Raw genomic sequence first — 15,900 nt, 5'->3', positions numbered from 1 at the left:
CTGCACGAAATCTCAGCCCCAGCACACACCAAGTGGGCCCCAGCACACCAAGTGGGCCCCAGAAGTGGATCTCTGCATCATCCATCATAGTCCACTCATATTTTGTAACCCTAGGCTACTAGTTTAGTATTTAAACAACTTTTAGAGACTTATTTTGTATCTCATGACATTTTAGATCTAAACTTCGTATTCTCTGATGGCATGAGTCTCTAAACCCCATTGTTGGGGGTGAGGAGCTCTGCTGTGTCTCGATGAATTAATGCAAGTATTTCTGTTTTCCATTCAAACACGCTTGTTCCTATCTAAGATGTTCATTCGCGCTTAACCGTGATGAAGGTGATGATCTGTGACACTCATCACCTTCCTCAAATCACGAACGTGTGCCTGACAACCACCTCCGTTCTATATCCGATTGAATGAGTATCTCTTAGATTCCTTAATCAGAATCTCCGTGGTATAAGCTAGAACTGATGGCGGCATTCATGAGAATCCGGAAAGTCTAAACCTTGTCTGTGGTATTCCGAGTAGGATTCAAGGATTGAATGACTGTGACGAGCTTTAAACTCCTGAAGGCTGGGCGTTAGTGACAGACGCAAAAGGATAGTAAATCCTATTCCAACCGGATCGAGAACCAACCGGTGATTAGCCGTGCTGTGACAGAGCGCGTGAGCGTAGTTTTCACTGGAAGGATGGAAGGTAGCCATTGACAACGGCGATCCACCAACACACAGCTTGCCATAGGAGGACGTGCGTGCGTAAATCAGAAGACAGAGGAAAGCAGAGATTCAGAAGACAAAGCATCTCCAAAACTCCAACATATTCACCATTACTGCACAACAAGTAACTTTTAATTTATGCTCTACTGGTTACTCACAATTCAATTGATAAACATAATTGACTTCCTGACTAAGATTTACAAGATAACCATAGATTGCTTCAAACCAACAATCTCCGTGGGATTCGACCCTTACTCACGTAAGGTATTACTTGGACGACCCAGTGCACTTGCTGGTCAGTGGTACGCGTTGTGAAAAGTGTGATTCGCAATTTGTGCTACCAGTTTTCCATTTCCATTTTAAGTTTTCTTTAGGTTGATGATCATGTGGAGTCACAAAAACAACTACAGAATTAAAGCGGAATCAAAAACAGCATAAAAAATAGCACACCCTGGAGGATGATGTGTGGAAACGACCCAACACAAAACTCACCGGCAAGTGTACCAGGTCGCATCAAGTAATAATAACTCACATGAGTGAGGTCGATCCCACAGGGATTGAAGGATTGAGCAATTTTAATTTAGTGGTTGATTTAGTCAAGCGAATCAAGTATTGGTTGAGTGGTTTATAATTGACAGAAGCTAAATTGCATGAATTGTAGAGGGAGAGGGAAGAATTGCAGTAAATTAAAAAGAACAGAAAATAAAAGTGTTGAATCTTCAAGAATAAGTAAATTAAATTGCAGAAACTTAGATTGCAAGAAATGTAAATAACTGAATCTTAAAGTGCAAGAAATGTAAATTGCTGGAATTATAAAAGGGATTGGGAGTTGGGATTACAGAATTTAAACAAGCAGAAGTAAATTGCAATAAACAGAAGAGTAAAAGGTGAATTGAAGTAAAGTAGATCTAAACAGACAAGTGGAAGTGCTTGAGGAAATAAAACAGAAAGTAAATGTAGCTCAATTGCAGAAATTAAAAGAGAAATTGAAGATCTCAGGAGTGGAAGAGACTAGAAAACAAGTCTAGATCTCAAATCCTTCCTTGATCTAACAAGAACAATTGCAGAAGAAATAGAAAAGTAAGTTGCAGAAGTAGTAGAAGAGTGAAAGCAGTAAACAGAAATTGACTTATGCAGAAAGATTAAACAAAAGATCTCAAGGTGAGATTGAAACAGAATTTCTTCAATTCTCCACCCAAGATCCAAGACAAGAAGTAAAGAGTGCTCAAGCAAAAACAAAGAAGAAGAGAGATCAATTCTCCTTCCAAGTTCTCAGAGATCCAAATTCAAAGTAAAACTCTCAAAATTACAAAAGATGAAAATTCTCAAAGAAGCAAAAGGTCCAAAAGTAAGAGAAGAAAAGTAAAACTAAAAAGTGTAAAAAGTCCTTTTTACATCTAACTAACATCTATTTATACACATCCTAATGTGGATCTAAGAATTTGGGTGGGCTCTCATAATTGGTGAAGAAATGAATTAATTTGGATTTTTAGTTCAAATTTCAGTCCATGGTGCACCTCCCAGGGGAAGGTTCGGCTCTTGGCAAGAGCTTTGGCCAAGAGCTTTGGTTCCCTTCCTTGTTTAGGTGTTGCGCGCCTTTTCTTCCTTGTGACAAGAGAACAAAGCTCTTTGCAAGAGCTTAAAAGCTCTTGGCAAGAGCTTTACTTGTCCTTGAGATCCCTGGTTCAAGCCTTGGGTGAAGCACTTGGTGGCTATTTTCCTTGGCACAAGAGTAGCGCCCAAAATCTCCCTTCCTTGAGGTGTCCGGTTCGAGTCTTGGTGAAGGAAGTTGCTGGCCATTTTCCTTGGCAAGTGAGTGGCGCATAAGGCCTTGCTTCCTTGATGCTCCCTGTTCGAACCTTGCTGAATGAAAACAAGCCAATTTTGGCTTGTTTTTCCTTGTGGAATAGTGCTGACCCCCTCCCCTTGGTCATGGGTTCAAGTCTTGGTGAGTGCATAGTTGAGCTTTTTCTCCTTGATTTTTCCTTTGAAATGCCCGAAAAAGCTCTTGGTAAAGCTCTTGGCAAGAGCTTTGCATGTGAGCTTGCCTTGCTTCCTTCTTCCATGTGCTTTTGATAAAGCTCTTGGCAAGAGCTTTTAAGCTCTTGTCAAGAGCTTGGCTTCTGATTATTTGAAGGAAAGCTCTCCACAAGAGCTTTAATGCTCTTGACAAGAGCTTTATGCCCTTGTTTCTTGACTGCACCCACGCTTCTCCTTGTTTGAGTCACGCTTCTCTTCCTTGTGCCACGCTTTCTTTCTTTCCTTAGATCATGCTCCTTAGGCTACGCTTTTCTTATTTTTTTCTTTTCTTCACCTACAAGTAATCAAAACAACCAATCAAAGTATCACAAAATTCACAAAGCTTAAAATTCATTTAAAACCAATTAATTTTAGTTTAAACTTCATGATTTTGTATCAATTAAAGGGTGGTTGATTGATTCAAAGAAACCATGCAATTCCACTCCAAATTGCTAACTTACAATGCAAGAAAGTGCATAAAACCTATTAAAAACAAAGGAAAAAGACTAGTAAAACTAGGCTAAGATGACTTGTCATCACAACACCAAACTTAAAATTTACTTGTCCCCAAGCAAGCATAAAACATAAGAGAAGATAGAATGAAATAGAGTAGTATACATGTCCTTATTAAGTAGATAGTTGAACTAAGTTCATGGGATTTCATGCAGATCAATAGTAGCTCATTTATTCTTTGTTGTTACATAAGATATGTTTCTTCAAAGATTCACTAAGGTTGCTGCTACTTAATGCATGGAAACTTGTCCCTTAACAAATCTCCCTCGGCAAGTATACCGAATTGTCATCAAGTAAAAACCCACAGTAGAGTGAGGTCGAATCCCACAGGGATTGATTGGTCAAGCAACTTTAATTGGAAGAATGTTCTAGTTGAGCTAAGCAGAAAGTGAGTTGAGAATTTCAGGAAATTAACTGGCGGGAAAGTAAATAGGAGAAAATAAATGACAGGAAGTAAATTGTAGAATCTTAAATGGGGAAGGGAAGTTTAGCATGAAAGTAAATGGCATAAAGTAAAGAGAATGGGTAAGATCAGAAATGGGGAATTCATTGGGCTTAGGAGATGTTGCATTCTCCGGATCAAGTTCATTTTCATCTCTTCCTCAATCAATGCATTCATTGATCTCCTTGGCAATCTTAAGTGATTGAATTCCGATTCCTTGGTAATTCAATCTCTCAAATCAGATCAATAGCCAATTCCTTGGTCTAATTGCTCATGAGAAGAGATGAAGTGTGGTCACTGATTATACCACATGTATTTCCAAATCAAAGTATTGGGAGAATTATATGTCAACATATCCGCCCAAACCCCAATTTGGTCCAACATGAGAAAACATTTCTAGCATGATCTCTTCATCCCTTTTCCAAGGTTCAGAAGAGATCCAAGTATGAATAGCTTCTTTTCCAAGATAACTACTCAATTGGATGAAGATTGAAAGCTTTCTAGTAAAATCAAGAGAAAAGAAAGAAGAAGAATGATGAAAACTATTATTGATCCATCAAATTACAACAGAGCTCCCTAACCCAATGAAAGGGGTTTAGTTGTTCATAGCTCTGGGAATGGAAAGCAAAGATGGAGAGTACATTCTGAAAGTTAAACTAGAAATGCAGAGAAAGTAAAATACAGAGAGTAATTCTAATCATCCAAAAGCTCCTTTCTAGTTCAAAGCTCTCCCTATTTATACTATTTTTCTAATATTCTAGTTGGCTCTTCAAGTCTTGGATATGGGCCTTTGGATCTTGAGTTGAAGCAGTTATCTTCTTCAGTGGGCTCAGCTTTACTTGCAGAGAAAGTGTGAAGTAGGCAGGGACTTTAGCTTAGGGCGTTAGTGGCATTAACGTTAAGTGAAAATGTGGGGTTGAGAACGTTAGTGACAATCACCTTTTTCACTAACGTTCCTAACCCAAAGTGGTCCACGTTAACTTCAACGTTAGTGGCACTAACGTGACCACTAACGTTGACCCTTGGCCCTTCGCAAACGTTACTGGGGTTTACCTTTTTCAATAACGTTGAGAGTACCCCTTTCTCCCTACGTTAGAGTTCACGTTAGAATAGTTAACGTGGCCTTTAACGTAGGCTTGCCAAATCTTCGAGAGCATTAGTGACACTTACCTTTGTCACTAACGCTTCAGAACGCCCCTACTTCCCACGTTAGAGTTCACGTTAACTAGGTTAACGTGACTTCTAACGTGGTATTGATAGCCATCTCCAACGTTAGTGACAAAGGTGAGTATCACTAACGTTGGCTCATCATCCCTCTTCTCCATGTTAGCTTCCACGTTAATGTAATTAACGTGGCAACTAATGTGGCTCATAGTGGCTCAATCCAACGTTAGTGACAAAGGTGAGTGTCACTAATGTTGGTGATTCTTGCTCCCTCCATGTTAGAGTCCACGTTAACTAGGTTAACATGGCTTTTAACGTAGCCAATATGGGCTTAGTCCAACGTTAGTGACAAAGGTGAGTGTCACTAACGTTGGCATCATCTTCTTCTTCCACGTTAGAGCTCACGTTAACTAAGTTAACGTGGCTCTTAACGTGGCCAATTGCCCCTTTTGGAACGTTAGTGGCACTTACTTTTACCACTAACGTTGGAGTTCTACTTCTCTTCCACGTTTGCTTCCACGTTAACATAGTTAACGTGGCAACTGACGTGGGCTATGATGGCTCACGAAGGCGTTATTGGCAATCACTTTTCTCATTAACATTGCAAGCTAGCCTTCATTCCACGTTAGTGGTCACGTTAGCTAGACTAACGTGGCTACTAACGTGGTTCTTCCTTGCTTCCTTTGTCCTGAAATCAAGCAATAAAGTGCATCAAAGCTCTAATCCAAGTTATGAGACATGCATCATTCAATTTGTCCTTTAATTCATGCATAATTCTCATGAAATCATGTAAAATTCACAATGTTTGCTTGAATCAAGATGTAAGTGATTATTTACCCAAAACTTGCTTATTTCCTAAGAAATTGCATGAAACTACCTTAAAACCATAAAGAAAAGATCAGTGAAACTTGCCAAAATGCCCTGGCATCACAACAATGCCTTACTTTTTGCTTACTCCCTTGCTAGCTTTTCCTTTCTTTCTTTTGCATTAGAGAGCTTATTACTTATTGAAGGCTTGGTGGCAAATGTTACAGTAGCCTTTGGTTTAATTATACTCAACATTTCTTCACCACAGACACATGGCTCACCTTTTTCTTCCTAGGATCATTGATGCCCAGCATCTCTTTGGATAACTAAATATTTTGTAGCTAGGTTGCTCTTTATTGTGGACTTTCAGTTGGCAATCCCAAATCAGTTGATCTAAGTGGCCAAGTTTTGAAATACTCCTTAGAACTTACTTGTCCAAGCATATCCTAATACACAAACACCACAGGCATATGTCCTAGGGTCCAAGCTATTGGTGTCTAGCCTTATTCTTTGTTTCTTTGCCACTTTTTGGCTTTTTCTATTTCTTTTTCTTTCTGTTTTGGTTTATTTTCAAGGGATTTTCATTGATTGAAGGATCATAGCAGCAAACTAGCTTAAACTTCAAGTAACATGTCATTATGCAGCATTTATTTTGTGAGCTATCAATTGAATCAAACACATACCACCACTAACTTTCATTCTAACTTTTGCAACATTGAACAATTACTTTTCTAAATCAAACATCTCTCTTTTATTCAAACAGCATGGGGAACAAAACAAAATTTAAGCAAATGAAGGATGACAATTATTATGCAGATAACCTTTAAGCTAAAAACTTTCACTTGCAACTGAATAAACACTTTAGTCAGACATAAAGGACTTCCTGACTTAAAACATTTCTCCACAAACAAGGATCAAGTGTGAATACAACCTGTTAGGGTTGAAGCTTTTCATTCTTCCTTCTGTTGTGTCTCTTTTGAGTCATGCTGCATACTATCTTCAAATTCTGGCTATTTTCCTGCATACTCCTCAAAAGTTGCTTGCTTTTCAACCCCTTTAGGTATCCGGCTAATCTGCAAAGCTTGTTGGTGGTCTTTTAAACTTACTTTGGTGTGTGAACACCAAACTTAGTTTCTTGTCAATATTTCTCATGCAACAATTTAACTATCTATGAAATCCTTTTTCCTAGCTAAGGTAGCAAAACTAAAAACTATGAAACAGTGGAATAGTTATCTAGTTTATCTAAATGCTTGAAGCTAGCATTATGCAGAGGGTGAGAATGCGTTTTATGATGAGATTTTGGTGGAACACCAAACTTAGAATCCTTCATTCTCCCTTACATTGTTTTGGTGTGCAACACCAAACTTAGCTTCTTGCAATATAGATAAAGCTAATTAACTTTTTTTATTAAAATAGCTATGGAAAGAAAACTACCTCAGGTTGGGTTGCCTCCCAACAAGCGCTTCTTTATTGTCACTAGTTTGACATTGAACCCCTCTTTTATGGTGGTTGATGACTGTAGTGTCTCAGCTTGTCCCCCCTGACTGTGAGCTTCTTCTTTGTTCATTGGTGCTCAATTTCAGCATGCTCCAGTGAGAGTATTTTGCTGACAGTAAAGTAGTCATCAGTCTGTTGGTTTGTGCCCAGTTGTTGATAGATCAACTGCACTTCATCACCTTTTGAGAATCCTTCTGTTGGAATCTTTTTGTTCTTCCAACCCTTTTTAGTTTTGTTCTTATTTTTCTTCCTTCTTTTTGTTGATCCTTCTTCTTTGACAGTAGGCTTCACTTTGAGATTTTTTTTCTTAATTGCTAACACTTCAATGTCTTCTTGAATTTCTTTATCACTCTGCACAGTCTCTTTTTCTTTTTGCCCTACTGTCTTATCTATTTCTTGCTTTGGAAGGTAACTACTGATCGTCTTGTTGATTCCTTCCTTCCACTGCAAATTTTCCTTGTCAATTTCCATGCAGTCCTTCTTTTCATCAATGAGCTGTGTTTCTGGAAATACATTTAGGGTGATGCTTTCATCATGCTTTCTGAGGGTTAACTCTCCTTGTTCTACATCTATAATGGCTCTAGCAGTGGCCAAGAATGGTCTCCCCAGTATAATGGAATCACTTTCATCCTCATCTGAATCTAAGACCACAAAATCCACAGGGAATATGAATTTGTCTACCTTGACTAGAAGGTTCTCAATCACACCCCTGGGGCATATCACTGATTTGTCCACCAGTTCTAAAGACATCTTTACTGGTTTCACTTCTTCTATGCAAAGATTTTTCACCAGAGAGGAGGGCATCAGATTGATACTAGCCCCTAAGTCACACATTGCCTTGTTGATGGTCATACTACCAATGGCACAAGGTAGAAAGAAGCTTCCAAGATCTTTAAGTTTAGGGGAAAGTCCTTTCTGGATTAATGCTCTATATTCTTCAGTGAGCAGTATAGTTTCATTCTCTTGCCAACTTCTCTTCTTGTTAATAAGCTCCTTCAGAAACTTGGCGTATAGGGGCATTTGCTCAAGTGCCTCAGCCAGGGGTATGTTGATCTCTAATTTCTTGAAGATTTCAAGAAATTTTGGGAAGTGTTGGTCCTTAGTCTCCTTGTTGAACCTTTGGGGATATGGCAATGGAGGTGTGAAGTTTACTTCCTGTCTGTAGTCCTTAGTTGGCTCTTCAATTGCTTCCTTCCCCTTTCTTGAGATTTTTGGTTGTTCCTCCTTTTCTTGAGCCTGCTTTGAAGTTTTCTTGCTTGCTGTTACATCCTCATCATTGGCTTCCTCTTTTTCACCTTGTTTCTTGTCATGTTCCTTTGGCTTCTTAGTTGCTCCTTTATTTTCCACTAATATTTTTCCACTCCTTAGCTATATGGCTTTGCACTCCTCTTTTGGATTAGGAATGGTGTCGCTTGCTAGTGAGCTTGATGGTCTTTCCATGGCAATTTGCTTGGAGATCTGTCCAATCTGCCTCTCCATATTTTTCATGGATGCTTCCTGGTTCTTTATTGTCATCTCTTGGTGCTTCATCATTTTATCCATTAAGATCTCCAAGTTGGTGATCCTTTGAGAGTCTTGAGAGATTGGTTGGTTGTGGGGTGTTGAGGGTTGAGGATAAATGTTTTGGTTGGTGGTTTGGTTATTGGATGGATGATGGTTAGAGTTGGGATAAGTATTTTATGGTTTTCTGTATGTGTTTTAGTTATTGGTTTGCTGGTTGTTGTGGTTAGTGTTTTTTCAATTGTTTTGGTTTGAGTTCCTTTGCCATGGCTGTTGAGTTTGATTGTGGTTGTCTCCCCATCTGAGGTTTGGGTGGTTCTTTCAGGATGGGTTATAAGTATCACCATAAACTTCATTTGATCCAGAATTTTGGTTGTGCATATACTAGACTTGTTCCTGCTGTTGGTCCTCTTGAGTTTCTTCATTTATCCCCATGTGGTTGATGGTTAGCTTGTCATTACTGTTGCAACTTGGAGGCTATCGAACCTCTTGGCCATTTGCTCAAATTGTTGTTGAATTTGCTACTGCATCATTTTGTTTTGAGCTAAGATTGAGTCCACTCCTTCCAACTCCATCACTCCTTTCCTTTGTGATGGTTGGCGTTGCCTTTGGTGAGCAAAGAAATATTGGTTATTAGCCACCATATCAATGAGATTTTGGGCTTCCTCTGTAGTTTTCATGAGTTGCACAGAGCCTCCTGCTGAATGGTCCAAAGCCTCTTGAGATTTCAATGTTAAGCCTTCATAAAAATTCTGCAATCTGTCCCACTCATTAAACATTTCAGGAGGACATTTCCTGATTAGAGCCTTGTATCGTTCCCATGCCTCATACAAAGGTTCAGCATCCATTTGTGTGAATGTTTGTACCTCAGTCTTCAATCTAATAATCCTCTGAGGTGGATAGAATTTGGCGAGAAACTTGCTCACGAGGTCATCCCAGTTGTTGATGTTGTCTCTTGGGAATGACTCTAACCATTGAGTGGCCTTATCTCTGAGAGAAAATAGAAACAACAACAGCTTGTAGATGTCAGGGTGCACACCATTGGTTTTAACAGTGTCACAAATCCTCAGGAAAGTGGATAAGTGTTGGTTTGGATCTTCAAGTGGCCCTCCTCCATATGAGCAGCTGTTTTGAACCAAGGTGATGAGTTGTGGCCTCAGTTCAAAGTTGTTTGCATTAACATTTGGGGTGAGAATGCTACTCCCACAATGTCTAGGATTTGCAAAAGTGTAGGAAGCCAAAACTCTTCTTTGTGGTGGATTGTTGTTGTTGTTGGCTGCTCCTTCTGGTGGATTTGGAGGATTTGTTAAATGTTCCTCCATATCTTGGAACTCTTCTTCTGAATCCTCTTCTCCAACAATGTTTTTCCCTCTTTCAGCTCTTCTTAATCTCCTGAGGGTTCTTTCGTCTTGTTCGCAAAAAGTGGGTATAACTCTCTTTGTACCTGACATACAACCAAAGCATACGAATCACACAACACCAGAAAGGCAATAACACTTCAATCCATTGCTAAAGTGAAATGTTAGTTGGCTTAAGCAAAAATTCAAACAGTTAGTGTGTTAGTAAAAAAATAAAGAAACAGAAAAGAAAAAGTGCTTGATCTAGACCTCCACCTCACTTAATCATTGTCAATCTAATTCAATCCCCAGCAACGGTGCCAAAAACTTGATGTGTGGAAAATGATCCAACACAAAACTCACCGACAAGTGTACCGAGTCGCATCAAGTAATAATAACTCACATGAGTGAGGTCGATCCCACAGGGATTGAAGGATTGAGCAATTTTAGTTTAGTGGTTGATTTAGTCAAGCGAATCAAGTATTGGTTGAGTGGTTTATAATTGACAGAAGCTAAATTGCATGAATTGTAGAGGGAGAGAGAAGAATTGCAGTAAATTAAAGAGAACAGAAAATAAAAGTGCTGAATCTTAAAGAACAAGTAAATTAAATTGCAGAAACTTAGATTGCAAGAAATGTAAATAACTGAATCTTAAAGTGCAAGAAATGTAAATTGCTGGAATTATAAAAGGGATTGGGAGTTGGGATTATAGAATTTAAATAAGCAGAAGTAAATTGCAATAAACAGACAAGTGGAAGTGCTTGAGGAAATAAAATAGAAAGTAAATCTAGCTCAATTGCAGAAATTAAAAGAAAACTTGAAGATCTCAGGAGTGAAAAAGACTAGAAAACAAGTCTATATTGCAAATTCTTCCTTGATCTAACAAGAACAATTGTAAAAGAAATAGAAAAGTAAGTTGCAAAAGTAGTAGAAGAGTGAAAGCAGTAAACAGAAATTAAATTATGCAGAAAGATTAAACAAGAGATCTCAAGGTGAGATTGAAACAGAATTTCTTCAATTCTCCACCCATGATCCAAGACAAGAAGTAAAGAGTGCTCAAGTAAGAACCAAGAAGAAGAGAGATCAATTCTCCTTCCAAGTTCTCAGAAATCCAAATTCAAAGTAAAACTCTCAAAATTACAAAAGATGAAAATTCTCAAAGAAGCAAAAGGTCCAAAAGTAAGAGAAGAAAAGTAAAACTAAAAAGTGTAAAAAGTCCTTTTTACATCTAACTAACATCTATTTATACACTTCCTAATGTGGATCTAAGAATTTGTGTGGGATCTCATAATTGGTGAAGAAATAAATTAATTTGGATTTTTAGTTCAAATTTCAGCCCATGGTGCACCTCCTTAGGGAAGGTTCGGCTCTTGGCAAGAGCTTTGGCCAAGAGCTTTGGTTCCCTTCCTTGTTTAGGTGTTGCGCGCCTTTTCTTCCTTGTGACAAGAGAACAAAGCTCTTTGCAAGAGCTTAAAAGCTCTTGGCAAGAGCTTTACTTGTCCTTGAGGTCCCTGGTTCAAGCCTTGGGTGAAGCACTTGGTGGCTATTTTCCTTGGCACAAGAGTAGCGCCCAAAATCTCCCTTCCTTGAGGTGTCCGATTCGAGTCTTGGTGAAGGAAGTTGCTGGCCATTTTCCTTGGCAAGTGAGTGGCGCACAAGGCCTTGCTTCCTTGATGCTCCCTGTTCGAACCTTACTGAATGAAAACAAGCCAATTTTGGCTTGTTTTTCCTTGTGGAATAGCGCTGACCCCCTTCCCTTGGTCATGGGTTCAAGTCTTGGTGAGTGCATAGTTGAGCTTTTTCTCCTTGATTTTTCCCTTGGAATGCCCGAAAAAGCTCTTGGCAAAGCCCTTGGCAAGAGCTTTGCATGTGAGCTTGCCTTGCTTCCTTCTTCCATGTGCTTTTTATAAAGCTCTTGGCAAGAGCTTAGCTTCTGATTATTTGAAGGAAAGCTCTCCACAAGAGCTTTAATGCTCTTGACAAGAGCTTTATGCCCTTGTTTCTTGACTGCACCCACGCTTGTACTTGTTTGAGCCATGCTTCTCTTCCTTGTACCACGCTTTCTTTCTTTGCTTAGATCATGCTCCTTAGGCTACGCTTTTCTTATTTTTTTTCTTTTCTTCACCTACAAGTAATCAAAACAACCAATCAAAGTATCACAAAATTCACAAAGCTTAAAATTCATTTAAAACCAATTAATTTTAGTTTAAACTTCATGATTTTGTATCAATTAAAGGGTGGTTGATTGATTCAAAGAAACCATGCAATTCCACTCCAAATTGCTAACTTACAATGCAAGAAAGTGCATAAAACCTATTAAAAACAAAGGAAATAGACTAGTAAAACTAGGCTAAGATGACTTGTCATCAGAGGACAGGCTTACTTGCGTTTAAACGCCAGTAAGGATAGCAGAATAGGCGTTTAACACCCATGCAGGCAGCATTCTAGGCGTTTAACGCCAGAAGTGGCAGCATCCTAGGCGTTTAGAAAAATGCCTAGTAAAGAAGGATTCTTGGCATTTAACGCTAGCCAGGGTATCAAAGAGGCAGTGAAGTGGGCATTAAACGCCAGAATGGATAGCATTCTGGGCGTTTAATGCCAGGATGACACAAGGGAGGTAATTTTGTTTCCAATTCAAATTTTTTCAATTTTTCATGTTTTAATTCATAATTTTTTGCATCAAACATATTTTAAACGTTCATCTTTCAATTTCTATTTTCAAAAATTAATAATCTTTCCAATTCTTTTTAATTCTTTTTCAATTCTTTCCAACTCCTTCCAAAACGTTTTCAAAACATACATATCTTTTCAAATTCTTTTCAACTCTTTTTAATTTCTCTTGTATACAGTAACAAGTTTTCAAAATTAATTGCATCATTCTTCTTCTACTCCCTTCTATCTTATTTTGCTCGAGGACGAGCAAAACTTTTATGTTTGGTGTGGAAAAGCTCAGCTTTTTGCTTTCCATAACCACTAATGGCACCTAAGGCCGGAGAAACCTCTAGGAAGAGGAAAGAGAAGGCAGTTGCTTCTAACTCCGAGTCATGGGAGATGGAGAGATTCATATCAAAAGCCCATCACTAGAAAGAGGATGGAGTAAACAAGAGAGCCCACTCATGGAACTCAACAAGAGCATGAGGAAGTCCCTCATCAAGAACTCCATTGGTTCTTCAAGAGGAAGAAGAAGCCACCATCACTAAGGTGGACCCATTCTTTAATCTCCTTTTTTATTTTCTTTTCTATTTTCGGTTTTTATACTTTATGTTTTGTCTATGTTGTTATCTTTATTACATGATCATTAGTGTTTAGTGTCTATGTCTTAAAGCTATGAATGTTCCATGAATCCTTCACCTTTCTTAAATGAAAAATGTTTTCTAAAAAAGAAAAAGAAGTACATGAATTTCGAATTCTATCTTGAAAATAGTTTAATTATTTTGATGTGGTGGCAATAATTTTTGTTTTCTGAATGAATGATTGAATAGTGCATATTTTTTATAGTGAAGTTTATAAATGTTAAAATTGTTAGCTCTTGAAAGAAGAATGAAAAAAGATAAATGTTATTGATAATCTGAAAAATCATAAAATTGATTCTTGAAGCAAGAAAAAGCAGTGAAAAACACAAAGCTTGCGAAAAAAAATGGCGAAAAATAAAGAAAAAAGAAAGAAAAAGAAAAAGCAATCAGAAAAAGCCAGTAGCTCTTTAAACCAAAAGGCAATGGTAAAAAGGATCCAAGACTTTGAGCATTAATGGATAGGAGGGCCCAAAGGAATAAAATCTTGGCCTAAGCGGCTAAATCAAGCTGTCCCTAACCATGTGCTTGTGCCATGAAGGTCCAAGTGAAAAGCTTGAGACTAAGTGGTTAAAGTAGTGATCCAAAGCAAAAAGAGTGTGCTTAAGAACTCTGGGCACCTCTAACTAGGGACTCTAGCAAAGCTGAGTCACAATCTGAAAAGGTTCACCCAGTTATGTGTCCGTGGCATTTATGTATCCGGTGGTATTACTGGAAAACAAAATGCTTAGGGTCACGGCCAAGACTCATAAAGTAGCTGTGTTCAAGAATCAACATACTAAACTAGGAGAATCAATAACACTATCTGAATTTTGAGTTCCTATGGATGCTAATCATTCTGAACTTCAAAGGATAAAGAGAGATGCCAAAACTGTTCAGAAGCAAAAAGCTACTAGTCCCCCTCATCTAATTAGAACTAAGTTTCATTGATATTTTGAAATTTATTGTATTTTATCTTCTCTTTATCTTATTTTGTTTTAAGTTGCTTGGGGACAAGCAACAATTTAAGTTTGGTGTTGTGATGAGCGGATAATTTATACGCTTTATGGCATTCTTTTTAGGTAGTTTTTAGTATGTTTTAGTTACTTTTTATTATATTTTTGTTAGTTTTTATGCAAAAATTACATTTCAAGAATTTACTATGAGTTTGTGTGTATTTTTGTAAATTCAGGAATTTTCTGGCTGAAATTGAGGGCCCTGAGCAAAAGTTTGATTCAGAGGCTGAGAAAGGACTGCAGATGCTGTTGGATTCTGACCCTCCTGCACTCGAAGTGGATTTTTTGGAGCTACAGAAGCCCATTTGGCACGCTCTCAATTGCGTTGGAAAGTAGACATCTTGGGCTTTCCAGCAATGTATAATAGTTCATACTTTTTTCGAGATTTGATGGCCCAAACCGGCATTTAAACGCCATCCAGAGACCCTTTTCTGGTGTAAAACGCCGGAACTGGCACCAGAACTGGAGTTAAATGCCCAAACTGGCATTCAATCTGGTGTTTAACTCTAGAAAAGGCCTATGCACGTGTAAAGCTCTATGCTCAGCCCAAGCACACACCAAGTAGGCCCCGAAAGTGGATTTCTGCACTATCTGCACTTAGTTACTTATTTTTTGTAATCCTTAGTAACTAGTTTAGTATAAATAGCACTTTTTACTATTGTATTGAGGGAGTTTTTGCCATATGTTACATTTAGGAGGCTGGCCATTCGGCCATTCCTAGACCTTTTTCTCTTATGTATTTTCCAACGGTGGAGTTTCTACACCTCATAGATTAAGGTGCAGAGCTCTGCTGTTCTTCATGAATTAATACAAGTACCATTGTTTCTCTTTCAATTCACGCTTACTTCTTCTCCAAGATATACTCTCGTACTTAATTCAGTTAAGTCAGAATGAAGGGGTGACCCGTGACAATAACCCACTATTGTCGTTACTCGCTTAGCCAAGATCCGCGTGCCTGACAACCACAAGTGGTCTACATGATGTTCAACGTAGTCATTGGACGACAGCCGGAATATAATCTTTTGGGTCTCTGATCCACAGATTTGACTTGCCTCTCCTGACAACAGAGCATTTGAATCCGTGAGATTAGAACCTTCGTGGTGGAGGCTAGAACCAATTAGCAGCATTCTTGAGATCCGGAAAGTCTAAACCTTATCTATGGTATTTCGAGTAGGATCTGGGACGGGATGACTGTGACGAGCTTCAAACTCACAAATGTTTGGCGCAGTGACAGTGTGCAAAAGGATAGAGAGATCCTATTCTGACACAAGTGAGAACCGACAGATGATTAGTCATGCGGTAGCTGTGCCTAATAATTTTCATCCGAGACGAGAGATCTGATAGATGATTAGCCGTACAGAAACCGTGCCTGGACCATTTTCACTGAGAGGACGGATGGTAGCCATTGACAACGGTGATCCACCAACATATATCTTGCCATGGAAGAGAGCACGCATGATTGGATGAAGACAATAGGAAAGCAGAGGTTCAGAAGCAACAAAGCATCTCCAAACGCTTATCTGAAATTTCCACCAATGAATTACATAAGTATCTTAATTTTAATTTACGTTTTATTTATCTTTCAATTATCAAAACTCATAACCAATTCAATCCACCTGA

The sequence above is a fragment of the Arachis ipaensis genome, chromosome B4, assembly GCF_059453495.1.
Source record: "Arachis ipaensis isolate K30076 ecotype BB chromosome B4, ASM5945349v1, whole genome shotgun sequence".
Taxonomy (NCBI): Eukaryota; Viridiplantae; Streptophyta; class Magnoliopsida; order Fabales; family Fabaceae; genus Arachis; species Arachis ipaensis.
This window is presented reverse-complemented; position numbering follows the sequence as displayed.